Source organism: Arabidopsis thaliana, chromosome 3, assembly GCF_000001735.4.
Source record: "Arabidopsis thaliana chromosome 3, partial sequence".
In the NCBI taxonomy this organism is placed as follows: domain Eukaryota; kingdom Viridiplantae; phylum Streptophyta; class Magnoliopsida; order Brassicales; family Brassicaceae; genus Arabidopsis; species Arabidopsis thaliana.
The window spans coordinates 14,461,498-14,475,426 of record NC_003074.8 but is presented as its reverse complement, the minus strand read 5'-3'; the positions used below and the strand labels follow the sequence as shown (position 1 = coordinate 14,475,426).

At 36.5% G+C, this 13,929-nt stretch overlaps 2 pseudogenes across 2 annotated transcripts; one reads left to right on the top strand and one right to left on the bottom strand.

Moving 5' to 3' along the window:
• Positions 1-4,719: 4,719 nt before the first annotated feature.
• AT3G42316 lies at positions 4,720-6,245 on the top strand (annotated as a pseudogene; the record flags this gene model as incomplete). The annotated part of the gene is made up of 1 exon: positions 4,720-6,245.
• Positions 6,246-7,344: 1,099 nt separating this feature from the next.
• On the bottom strand, positions 7,345-11,196 carry AT3G42313 (annotated as a pseudogene; the record flags this gene model as incomplete). The annotated part of the gene is made up of 1 exon: positions 7,345-11,196.
• Between the last annotated feature and the right edge of the window lie 2,733 nt (positions 11,197-13,929).

Sequence of the window (13,929 nt, the reverse complement as noted above, 5' to 3'; positions counted from 1 at the left end):
TAATTAATTAACTAAATCTAGTTCCTAACGATATGCTACTTCATATGACTGAAACTTACCTTGGCTAAGCAACTAAGGACTATCGGACCCCTAGACTCTCGACTACCCGCTCAAAAGCACTCCCGGGAACTCTCTCGGACGTACTAAGCTAAAGTTTCGGGTTTTAAGTCATTTTCGGTGTGAGAAAACAAATGAGGCGGAAGGGGGGTATTTATAGTGTTGGAAGGTTGGTTTGGATAAGCTAGAGGTGGCGGGATAGGCATGATCATTATTATCCGGAACGTTATCCAAACGCACGGATAGACAAGATCGGTCTTATCCTCATGCGGATAGGATCAGACGATCTTATCCATCTACGGATAAACTCAGACGATCTTATCTTCACCAAATGGATATGCTTGAAGGAGCTAATCCATTAAGGAGAGGCTTAAACGTCTTTATCTACTCGTTCATTCGCGGGAAATGTCCGTAGTAACCCGTGAACTGCCGATAACTGCTCTGTAGACCGTCTACTGTCCCGTCGTACTAAAACTGTTTTTCTCTGTCCATCTTTAATTTTTCTTGATCAAAACCTTGGTATTGTCCTAGAATACCTTGGCTCAGCTCCAAAATTATTTCTCATCGCTCACGATCAAGTTTTCCTCGATAGCCATTCCTCGGCCAAGTCCTAGTCTTGGTCAAGGGCATTACAATATCTATTCGATGAAGCGAGTACTTCTTTGTCCTATCTCTGAATACTTCTTTGTCCTATCTCTGAAAAGAATTAAGCATGTGGAGAGAAACAATAAAAAACAGAAGATAATGGTCGAGTTATCATGGTATAGTACAAGAATGAGTCTAGAAGGTTCTTGAATATTAGCTTGCTTGATGAAACCCATCAATGAAAGCATGTTGGATATAGTTGTGAAACTTAGGTATGGAATCTAGAGTGTTGTGTAAGCTTGCGGAGAATTACATGTTGGTTCAGATTTGATTAAACTTGCTAGGCATATGGATTTGGTTAGAATGATCATGGCAATAGGCTAGAGAATGTTGGGAATTCCTTTCAAACCTCTTCCACGGGTTCTACTTTTGTGTTTTGGTTGAGGGCAAGCAAAAGCTAAGTCTAGCGAGTTGATATACCTCTGTATGTACCCGTTTTAAGTATGATTTAAGTATTAGTTTTGGAGTCTACTTGTTATTTGTTGAGTCTTTTATAGTCATTTTCAGGTTTTACATGTTTGGGATGCATTTGCAGATAACAGAACATTTTGGTGGAAAAAAGAGAACTTATGTTGCAAAAGAAATCTGGAGACCAAAAACCAATACCTAACAGCAATTCAAAGACGCGTTTTACAAGATATTACCAGAACTACTATTTGATGAAGCTGGTTTATAGGTGTGTAATAAGAATCGGCCTACAAAAAAAACATTAAATATTAAATGATATATGAATATTCAACATCGATATATTTGTTTCAAATATAGTGCAACTAACCCTAGTTATTGTGCATCTAACCCTAAAAAACCGAAACCTTTTCCCCACTTTAAATAATGGCTGGATCCACTTTTGTCATTATTTCACAATTGCATAATTTCTCTTCATTATCACATTACTAACTTTTAGTTGTATCAATAAATTATTTTCGTTTTACTGTTCAAGAAATAATACGTTTTAAAATAAATTTTAATATTTGCGAGTTGGTAAATACTAAAATTATAGATATTTATCCACGATATTTTCAATTTCGCGATGAGAAATATTTATTAACAATGTTACCAATCTATAAATGTTTATGATATTAACAATGTATATGAATATATATATATATATATATATATATATAGACCCATTTGAATGCAAACTTTTAAATTGAATTAAATTATATGTCTTTTAAATAAAAGTATCAATAAAAAGAAAAATAACAAAATGATGTTTATTTTTAAGGGACGGGTTAAATGCTGAGCCGGGTGTTGGTCGATATTATACCACATATGAAATCATAAAATTAACAATCAAATATAATTATATCATCTTAAAATATAAACAAAACAAATAAAACTTAATTCAATGTTTTCATTTTTAACTAAAATCAACAAATTTATCAGTTTATAAGAAAATAAAATAAAAATTAAACCATGGTGCACTATGTGTAAATCCATAGTTTCAAGAGGTTGCAAATATCAATTTATAAAAACTTTGACTTCTAAAATATACAATTATTTTAACAATTATGAGAAAGGAAAACTTTAGTAGTTTTAGATTAAATAAGAAATGAATTAAGTTTTTACAACTTACTTAATTTTAAACTTCATGATTGTAACTTAATAACATGATCTCATTTGTATAAATATTTATCCATATAAAACCAAATTCTACTACACTTTAATTATAAGAGTTACATCTTATTGAAAGATATACAGTATATATCGGTTTTACATACTACAATATTATAAATTTGTAAATCACAAATCAGTTTTAAAAATATTAATTTGAGATATACCATGGGTCAATCCCCCAATTTTTAATATATAACAATAAAAAAAATTAAAAATAACAAAATAATATTTAATTTTACCAGACAAGGTTATATGGTGGAACGAGTTTGGGTCTATATTAATACGGGATAATATAGTACGAGTGAAATCTTAGAATTAGCAATTAGAATACAATCATATAATCTTAAACACTAAACAAAACAAACAACATAACATGAACAAAACAACTATACCTTAAAATTCAAATTATTAGATACAAATATTTGACCAACGGTGTACCGCAGAGTAAATTTCACATTATATCGTCTAATTGATCAAATATAAAAAACAATTAATTTGTATATACATCAAACTAACAAAAATACACAGATTTTCTAAATATCTTTATATTATTCCGCAAAACAAAACAAATCTAACAATCTGTTTACTATGCAAAATACAAATAAAATATAATTAAAATAAATTAAGAGAAAAAATTATCATCGGATTTAGGTCGTCATCTTAAGAGTGAGAATCTCCAAAGAGGATAATGATGCAAGATATAATGCACAGTAATTGCTTGGACATTGATTCCCACCAAGAATGCATGGGATCTTAATCGACGGTGGAGCAGATTCCAAAGACGATAGCCAAGGTTGCATGGAAATTCGCTCTGAGGTTGGAAACACAAAAAACGTCATGGAAACGCGTTTCCTACTAAATACATAACATTTGGCTAACTCGCGGTATGCACCATCGTAGATACCAAACATTACAAAGATTCGTAAAAGGACCATAATTCTCTTCGACAAAACCACATATAATTTTATTATAATATACCAAGTCCTTAATCCTTCTGTGTTGATAGGTTCTCATCTATACAACACCAATGCGAACATTTTTTTTTATTCATAGTAGAGATCTAAGTGTAAACATTTTTGTTTTCTTTGTCCAATCTGATAAGTGTGAATATTATGTGCATGATGTGGGACCTTGTTGATGAAACTAACCGTGGGTTGGAGGTGAAAATACAACAAAAACATATTTTAGGTACCTAATGTATTTGAAAACAATGAGGATTAGATGAGGAAGAAGAAGTCGAGGACAATAAAGAGGACGAACATAATGAGGGTGGGGATGACGAAGAGGGCGTTGAAGATGACAATTAAAAAATATAAATTAGTATGGCATGAGAGACATTGTAAGTTGTGAGTATGTTTACAAACAATTTTTTTCCTGCAAATAACAATGTCTTCATCTCCAGTAGGACTACCGTAGAATATACCTCCCCCATCGCCAATATTGATTTATTATTATATCAATCAATATATCTCAACAATTTTAACTCATCAACAAAGATGTACGTACATTATTATACATGTACGTACATAACATTTTTCAAAAGTATGAGGAACAACTATACTTTGACCATATGTTTTTATTTAATTATTATATAAGCATAGATTTTATGGGAAAACCCGCATAAATAGATCCCATCTAATCTAAATAACCAAAGATTTCTAATGTACAAACTCAATAAATAATTTTGTATGCCGCTTTTATAATAAATCATACTCTAACATATTTGCATGTACACATGTACGCACACCGTAAATTACATACACGTACACATAAGAAATTTAATAAAGGTATAATTGTAATGTTAGACTCGTCTACAACCTCTTAAACCCTAATTTTGTAGCCGATTGTTAACAGTTATCTCAGAAATATTGTTTTCTTTTATATTTACGTTTAGAATGCTTATTATATATAAATATTGTACATCTAACATATTTTAAGTTCAAAAACTAAAGAGTTTGAGTTTATTTTAATTGTCCAGTGGTTAAGTCAATTACTTCGGAAGAACACTTGTTCTCTCACACGAATCTTGTTTCTCTTCTTCTATGACATATTCACTTTCGTTTCTTTCGTTTTTATTTACACATGAACTCAGATTTTTGTTTCTTTCGTTTTCTGATTCTTCGAATTTCTTTCTTTGTTTCACTTTTTCATAGAATTTTTTTTTATAAAAACATAACCACACAAAAAAATGAAAACCGAAAGTGAATAGTCGCAATCCAGTTCATGTTTAACGGCATTTTCGTCAGAATTTGCCTTAATGGCTAAACGGTGGAAGCCATTCCCCACTTTGCCAAAACCTGCAATTAAAACTCAATAAGTGGGTTACTCTAAAAAATTCTTTTAATTAATTCAATGACCCTTTTCTTGACTTCTTAGTTTGAGACTTTTAACCTAGTCTATATGGTCACAACTTAATAATTAAATAACTTTTTCTTTTTGTAGGCATTAGCTTCTTTTTTGGAAATATTTGTTCAAGAACATATTATACGGAGATAGTGTTGCAATGTTATTGTTTTCTGTAATTTGGAGAAAATATTTCCACAATCTTGTTTTTTAGGTTATGGAACATTTGCCTACTCATTTGCCAAAGAAAGCTCGACTTGGAGGACCTTTACAATTTAGATGGATGTATCAGTTTGAATGATACATAGGCCATTTCAAAAAGAAAAGTTAAAAAATAAGGCTAAAGTAGAAGGAATGATTGTTTAACAATACATCAATACATTTTGAACTTATTATTTTAAACCACACATAAAGACGAAAACTAGAGTTGGAGATCGACATTATGATGGAGATGATCACAATACACAACAGTTTGATAATGTCCCATATATTTTTACTCAAGCAGGGAGGTGTAGTGGTAAAGCAAAGGAGATATGGTTTAAAGATGAAGACTACCATGTTGCATGAACATATATTCTTTTGAATTGTGAAGAATTGAGCCCATTTGAAAGGTACGTAAAATACATAACTTACCCTTGTATAATTTGGATGATTTATATGTATAAGACGTTGTTATGATTCTTAAAAAAAATTACGTAGGTTGTTTGATGAGAACGTGGATACTACTCACCATGGGATAACTCGAGACAACCTAACCTTACTTAAAGAAAAATATTTTGCAAGCTGGTCACAAAACTGTATAAGAAATTATTATTTCTTTTAACCTTATTTAAATCTTTCATATATATTTTTAGTTGTTAATTTTTTATATGCATTATCAAAATTCAGGGGGAGAAGAATTTGAACACTAATTCATTCTCAAAATGGTTGCAGTCACTCGTCCATGGTCCAATGACAAAAGTTACTTTTTGGCCTATGTAGTTTTGTCGTGGATTCATATTTCACACATATAATCATGGAAAAGACAAAAAGAATGCCAATTATGCAGTTTGTGTGAGAGGCACTTCATCTTCTAGTTCAAATCAAGAACATGATATCTATGGAGTATTGAAAGAGATTTTAGAGATCCATTATCCAGGACCAGATGATCTTAATTTTGTGGTGTTTAACTGTGACTAGTATGATTTAACCGTTGGAGGAGGCATACGAGCAATCAAATCTGGGATTATTGATGTTAACGTCGCAAAACGTTATGGAAAATACGATCCTTTTATTTTAGCTTCACAAGCAGATCAAGTCAGTTATGTGCCATATCCATGGATGACTCCAAAAAGGAATCAACAATGGACATCAATTATGATAAAAGCAAGAGGGAAAGTATTACTCAGTTCAAATTCATATTTTACTACAATGCAACATGAAAGTGATGATCCAATTGTTCTTGTTGATTCTTTGCAAGTTGAGTCACTAACATATCAACATGGTCAAGCAGAAGATCTTGATGATATAGAAAAACAAGAGTTTGGATCAAATGATGAATTTGATGGATTTTCTGATTTCGAACTAACTAATACGGAAGGTGAATAATATTTTTTATTTTAGATTTGCATTTATATAAATACTATTGATTATTTCTCTCAGGAAAGAATTGAGTTTACAAGTTTTTTTGTGGAAATGGTTTTAATAAAGAATTTCGTTTTGCTTCTACTGTCACATTTTCTTATTAAATATCAAACTCGATCGGACTCGTGATTATTTTAGAGTTAAGGTGTAGTGATGGTCTTGATGGAGCGACTTTTCCTTTTTGATTTTCATCTTCAGAGTTATCTATGCATCCTTATTAGCCTTCTCCATCTCTGTTACATCACCCGTCCTTTTTTTATCGTTTACTTTATCTTCTAGTTGATCCTCTTCTTCCAAACCTTATATATTGTCCTCTCTTTTGTCATTTTCCAGGTCTTCTTCAACATGTTCTGACTCATTCAACACCAAAAATCTTAAGTTAATTAAAATTGAAACTTGACCAAACTCCAACTGTTTTTTTCTTGTTCGGGATACGTCAAGACTTTCTCGGGGCAATCGTCAACAACTTTCCCCTTCCTCTTTCTCCTCAATTGATTTTTATCAGCTGCATCATCCTGAATTGTAGTATCAGGGTACTGCTGGAACATTCTGTTCAAATACTACTAGGGACGTCTCTAGAGATAAACATTTTTCTTGTAACGCCTCTACCGGTGGGCCCCACATCCTCTCTTGCACCCATGGGCTCACCCCAAACTTTATAATAATTAGGGAGCAAAAGCTCCAGCATTCTTTTCAGTAGATTAGGAAGATACAAGTCTTCTTCCTCATAATATGGCTTGTTGAGATCAAAATTACGATTGGTGCTAGAAATTGTCTTGTTGATAGATTGGAGATTTTCTGATTTGTTTTCTTTTTGTAACAGCTCAACCTTGGGATGAACCTATTCTTCGTCATAACATGGTTTATTTAATTTGAGGATTTATCAAGCTAATGGGTTGAACATCTTGTGATTTGCTTTCTCGTTTCATTCTTTATGTACATATATTTTCGTTTTTGTTCATAGATGAAAGACTTTGATTGTAGCAATATAGTGAGTTAAGAAGATGAAAAGTGAACAAACTAACGATGGATTAGTTTAGATTCTAAAAATAATCAAATTTTTGATTATCGGTTGGTTAAAATATTGAAGATTTGTATAGATTTAGAAAAAATCTAATAAGATTTGTATAGTCCCCAACCTCAAACTCAAACTCTCCTCCTCTTGTTAGTATAACTCCGCTTTCGATCCTGAGCTTCCTTCATGTTCAGCTTAAGAACCCGGATTCTCTCCGTGGTCTCCTGAACATAATCTGCACCCTATATGCTCCTCTCCCCCACTTGGGTCCAGCATAACGATGTCTTGCATGGCCTCCCGTACAACGCCTCAAAATGAGCCATCCCAATACTCGCCTGATAGTTGTTGTTATAAGCAAACTCTACCAGACTCAAGTGATCCGCCCAATGATCACCTTAATCCAAGAAACACATCCGCAACATATCCTCAAGTGTCTGGATAGTACTCTCAGATTGCCCATCTGTCTGAAGATGATAAGCCGTGCTCATCTGCACCTTAGTGCCCATCTCTGCCTGAAAGGCTCTCCAAAACGCAGAAGTAAACTTGAAATCCCTGTCTGACACAATACTCATAGGTACTCCATGCAACTTCACGATCTCGCTCACATATTTCTAGCCAACACCGTCGCTTCATCGTTTTTTTTATGGCCAGAAAATATGCCGACTTAGTCAGACGCTCCACGATCACCCAAATAGCATCTTTGGTTCGCGACACAGGCATACCAACCACGAAATCCATCGTGATAAAATCCCACTTCCACTCAGGAATGTGTAAACTCTGCAAAAGGCCACCCGACTCCTGATGCTCAGTCTTAACTATCTGGCAAACATCGCACTCTACGACCCAGTTAGCTACATTCCTCTTCATCCCGGCCCAATGATAGTACTGCTTGAGGTCTCAGTACATCTTAGTCGCTCCTGGATGAATGGAAAACATGCTCGCATGAGCCTCACTAAAGATCTCCAGTCGCAACTCCTCATCCTTAGGCACACAAACTCGCCCATGCACAAAGATAGTCCCATTAGCTGCGAACTGATACTCAGAGCCCTCTGCCTTAGAAGCCGCAATCAGCTGCTCATCCTTCTCCTGAGCCAATCGAACTCTACTTAGAAGATCTGCTCGATCCACAACTTCCAATTCCAATGGCTACCGTGCCACAACACACAATCGCAAAGCACTAATCTCACTCACCAAGGCCTCAACACTCTGCCGTGGTGCTGCACCCCACGCGCTTACGGCTCAACGCGTCTGCAACCACATTAGCCTTACCAAGATGGTAGGCTATCTCCAGATCATAATTAGCCACCAGCTCCATCCATCGCCTCTGCATCAGGTTCAGCTCTGGCTGAGTGAAGATATACTTCAGACTCTTATGATTCGTGAACACCTACACTTTCCCGCCATAAAGATAAGACCTCAAAATCTTCAAGGCAAAGATTACCGCAGCCATCTCCAAATCGTGAGTAGGATAGTTGCCCTCATGCTTCCTCAACTGCCACGAAGCATAGGCAATATCCTTCCCACGCTGCATCAGAACACAACCCAAACCAACTCTCGAGGCATCAGTATACACCATGTAAGGCTCACCATGCTCTGGCAATGCTAACGTTGTATACTCGTCAACATCTCCTTCAGGCTCACGAAACACTCCTCGCACTCTGGTGACCACACAAAAAGAACATCCTTCCCTGTCAGCTTAATCATCGGCTGTGCCATACTCGCAAACCCCTTGACGAACCTCCTGTAATACCCTGCCAACTCAAGAAAACTCCTGATCTCAGTGGCATTCATCGGTCTAGGCCAGTCTCAATAGCCTCAATCTTCTCTAGATCCACTGAAACTCCCTCTACAGAAACAATGTGACCCAAAAAACCCATCTCTCTCTGCCAGAAACTGCATTTGCTCAACTTAGCGAACAGCTTCTGCTCCCGTAGCTTCTCCATCACTCTTCTAAGATCTACTTCATGCTCCTCAAGACTCTTAGAATACACCAAATGTCATCAATAAAGATGATCACAAACTCATCCAAAAACTCCTGGAACATGCTGTTCATCAACCGCATGAACGTTGCAGGTGCATTAGTCAAACCGAAAGGCATCACAACGAACTCAAAATGTCCATATCTCGTCCTGAAAGCAGTCTTGTGAATATCTGCCTCCGCTATCAGGATCTGGTGATAACCCGACGTCAAATCGATTTTTGAGAAACAAGTGGCACCTCTCAACTGATCCAACAACTCATCGATCCTTGGCAAAGGGTACTTGTTCTTCACAGTTACCCGGTTCAACCCCCGGCAGTCAATACATAAGTGGAAACTCTCGTCCTTCTTCTTCACAAATAACACCGGCTCTCCCCAAGGTGAAGTACTAGGATGAATGAATCCCTTACCCAACAAATCCTCTATCTGCTTCTTCAGCTCTGTCATCTCTGCTGGAGCCATTTTGTAGGGTGCCTTAGACAACGGCGCTGTCCCTGGTTCCAACTCAATTGTGAATGGATCAAACCGTGATGGTGGTAATCCCTGCAACGATTGAAACACATCCTCGAACTCCTCAATAACCTGAATGTCGCTCACTGCTACCTGCCCCACAGACTCCGGCATAGATATCGTCAACAGGTAAGCCTCGCAGTCTTTCTCGATCATTTTCTCTACCTGCACTGCTGAGATGACGAGACTCCCTGAGGTAGGTCTCACTCCCTGATAAACCAACCTCCCTTCTGGCCACTCAAAAGAAACTCTCCCACGGTGGTAGTCAAGATGTACTCTGTAATGATCCAACCAATCCATTCCCAGAATAACATCATACAACTCTATAGGCTTGATAATCAGATCTACTGGCATCGATTCCCCTGCAATTTGAATATCCACACCCTTAGCTCTCCCCAGAACCGCTAGAAACTGCCCTCCAGCAACCTTGACGGCTCCACACTGCTCACCAGGATCCCCACAGATGTTGCCGCGCGAGGCACTCTCCAGGGTAATGAAGCAATGCGATGCTCCAAAGTCAAACAACACATGGTCTTCTAAACCGCCCACTAATAAGGTCCCTACACAAACCTCATGTGCTAAGAACCCCAACATTCATCACAAAACAATGATATCCAAAAACAAAAGAAATAATTCACAAAGTCTGAGTCTCAGAAATCATACCAGTGATTGCTTTGTTGCTGGTACCGCCTATCTCGCGCGTAGTGTAACCCTACGGTGCCGGCAGCAATATGTGCTAACTGCTGCACTTCCTACTGCACCTGCGTTCCCTGGTGCACTGCCGGCTGTACTACAGCCACTGCAATCCGCTGCAACTTAGGACAATTCGGCCTGAGATGTCCCTTCTCCCTGCAGTGGTAGCACTCCCTCGTCTCAGCTTGCTGCGTGCAATCCGTTACCTTTTAGTCAAGGCTCCCACAAGAAAAACATCCTGCACGACTACCCTGTCCAACTCTGGAAGGATGATCCTACCTCCTCTTCTGCCCCTACGCAGGCTTGCCGCCCTTGCTAGGTGCCACCTGCTACTGAGTCTTCTTCGTCTGTACCGCTGGACTCACAAGTGGAGCGTGCACTGGTACAACACCTGGTAACCACTTTAACAACTGCTTCAGCAGGCCCGCCAAACCAACCTCTGGAACTTGGGCTCCTCCGGCTGCGGTACCCATCATTCCTGGGTCCTTAGCACCAACGGCATGCACACCGGCCTTGACACCAGCTCCACCAGCCCCCACTCCGGCTGCACCGGCTATATCGGCACCAAACCGTCTCCAGCCCCGGGCTCCATAAACTCAGGATGCGAATCCACACTCTGCCCAACTGTTGCATTGTGGCCATCACTCTCGCCGGTACCCTCAAGGACTCGTCTTCTACCGCGACCACGACCATAATCTCCAACTCCTCTAACCATCTGCGCTACTCAAGAACAAAAGGCTAAGAAACTAGAACAGAAGAATATATCACAAACAACTTACCGTGGAATCTCATTTAAAGCTCGAGGAAGATGATGCTAGGACTCCAACAACACACAATTGACTAAACACTCTATAATTAATCCTTAGTATACTAACATCCTAGCTCATCCCACATCAATCATCAGGAAAATAATTCATCAATTAATTTTTTTACACATCCTAGAACCGTGATCGCTCTGATACCAAATTGAAACAACCTGACCCGTTGTTTTTTAAAAAAACATAATTAAATATTTCCATAAATACTCAATTACACCAACCAATAAAGCAACAATTAAACCGCAAGTCAAAAATACTATTTTATGAATAAATAAATAATTCAACCAACAAAACCAAGAATGATTAACAATCCTAACACAACCCTAACCGGTTCAATAACCAAAACACAAATAAACCAAATGAGTTCCTAGATCATCCTCTCTTCCTTGCAATGATTCAACGATCATACTTTATCTTTACCTGCACCAAAAAGAAAGAGATGCGTAAGTATTATCACAAATACTTAGTGAGGCGATCCTCCCATATACGATTGTTAGTCATTAAAAATAAACAAACCACTCATTAAACAATTCACCTAAAAACACATTCACCACACCTACATATCATCACACAAAACAAATCATACAACCCAAACGCTCGGATAAGCTCATGGTCACACACTCACCTTAACGAATTGATTCTAACAACAATTAAACCCAGGAAAGACTCTCCTTGCGTCTGAAATAGTCCAGAAACGTCCTACAACAAGTCACAACCAAAAGCAACTTTGAAAGAAACTGGACATGAAAAATAGAAACAAACATTCTCAAAGACGAAACCCTAAAATACAAACCAACGGTTAACTAATCAATCCCTCCGGTGAAACGTTAGCCGTAGACGTCACAAAGCTCCCCACAAAAACTTGCGCCGATCGGAAACCAGATGAAACAACGATCTCAGTTACAATCTCCGCTGGTCCTAATTCGCGTCCGAAAAAACGTGTCTCACGAAACTGCAAATAACTCAACCAATTTTAATTCAAATCTACTTCTGTAAACTGGATACTAACGATAAAAGACTTGGAAATCACTCAACCAAATTTCGTTACCTTTAACCACGATTTGATATGTCGAAACCGTTTCTTCCCATACCCTAACGATTCTGGTTCTTCTCCTTCTCTCTCTTTTTCTCCTTTATAAAACGAAAAGTGGCGAACTAAAGCCCTAATTTTGAGTTTTCTTCTTCTGTAGGCACACTCTAGGGTTTCCAATAAACCCAACTGATTAAACCGGACGATTTAAATACAAATCCTAACCGATTTTCCGGTTCACGGGCGTTACAACTTTTTTGCTTAAATGAGTTTAAATGGAACAATGTCTCTTATACACACCCATTTATTATATGTGGGTTCTAATTTTTTTGTTGACTGCCGAAATTAACATCAGTTATATATAAAATATGAATATCAAAACTAATCTTAGAAACATGGATGACTTGTTGACTCTACGCTGAAGTTTTGAAGGTTTTATTTTGTTCACTTCTACTTCTAATAAAAAAAAATTAAAACAGAAAAATCAACGTGTTCTTTATCAAATAAGTCACATGTCCCAAATCGAAATAAAATAATGATTTTAAAAAACAAAATAAACACGATAAGAATAAAAAATGAATAATTTTAGAAGTGAACTTATATTCTTACCCCAGAAATCCATTGTTGATGGTACATGTTTAAACTACAAAATTGGGAAATCAAATCTCAGATTTTGGCTGAAAATATAGTTTTGCCATTTTAGCGGAAAATGCGGGTTTACTATAAAGCTGAAAATATGGTTTTGCGATTTTAGCGATTTTTTTTTTGTTCACTTCCACTCCTAATAAAAAAAATTAAGACAAAAAAATGAACGAGTTCTTTATCAGATAAGTCACATATCCCAAATCGAAATAAAAGAATGAATTTAAAAATAAAATAAACAAGATAAGAAGAAAAAATGAATAATTTAGAACCGAACTTATACTCTTACCCTAGAAATCCATTGTCGATGGTACATGTATAAACTGCAAAATCGGGAAATCAAATCTCAGATTTTGGCTGAAAATATAGTTTTGCGATTTTAACGGAAAAATGCGGGTTTACTATTGGGCTGAAAATATGGTTTTGCGATTTTAGCGGAATTTGGTTTTAATTTATTTAATCATTTACTCTTTTATTTTAGCGATAGAGATATTAATTTGTTTAATAAAGATAACTATGAAAAAGGTTTAATTGTGTATTCAATTATTTCTGTTAAACCCCAATTAATAAATAGATTTAATTAGACAAACCAATTTAACCCCATTTAACCTTTTTCCCCTAAATGAGTTTAAATATTTTAATTTTCTTATACATACTTATTTATTGGATATGGGTTCAATGCTTAAATTAACATCATTTATACATAAGTTATGAGTATTCAAATTAACTTTAGAAACGTGGATGATCTTTCGTAATCAATGGTCAAATTTTAAAGGTTTTTTGCGTTTACTTCTTCTCTAGATTCTTTGATTCTTCACCGTTTCTTGTGATTTCAGGCTCTAATCTCATTAGAATTTCACCCTCTATCTTCTCAAAGTCTCCATTTCATCCATCTGCAATATGGCTGAACAGAAAAGAAGGCAAGGAAGAACGTCGGACCACCTTCTTTCTCCGCCGC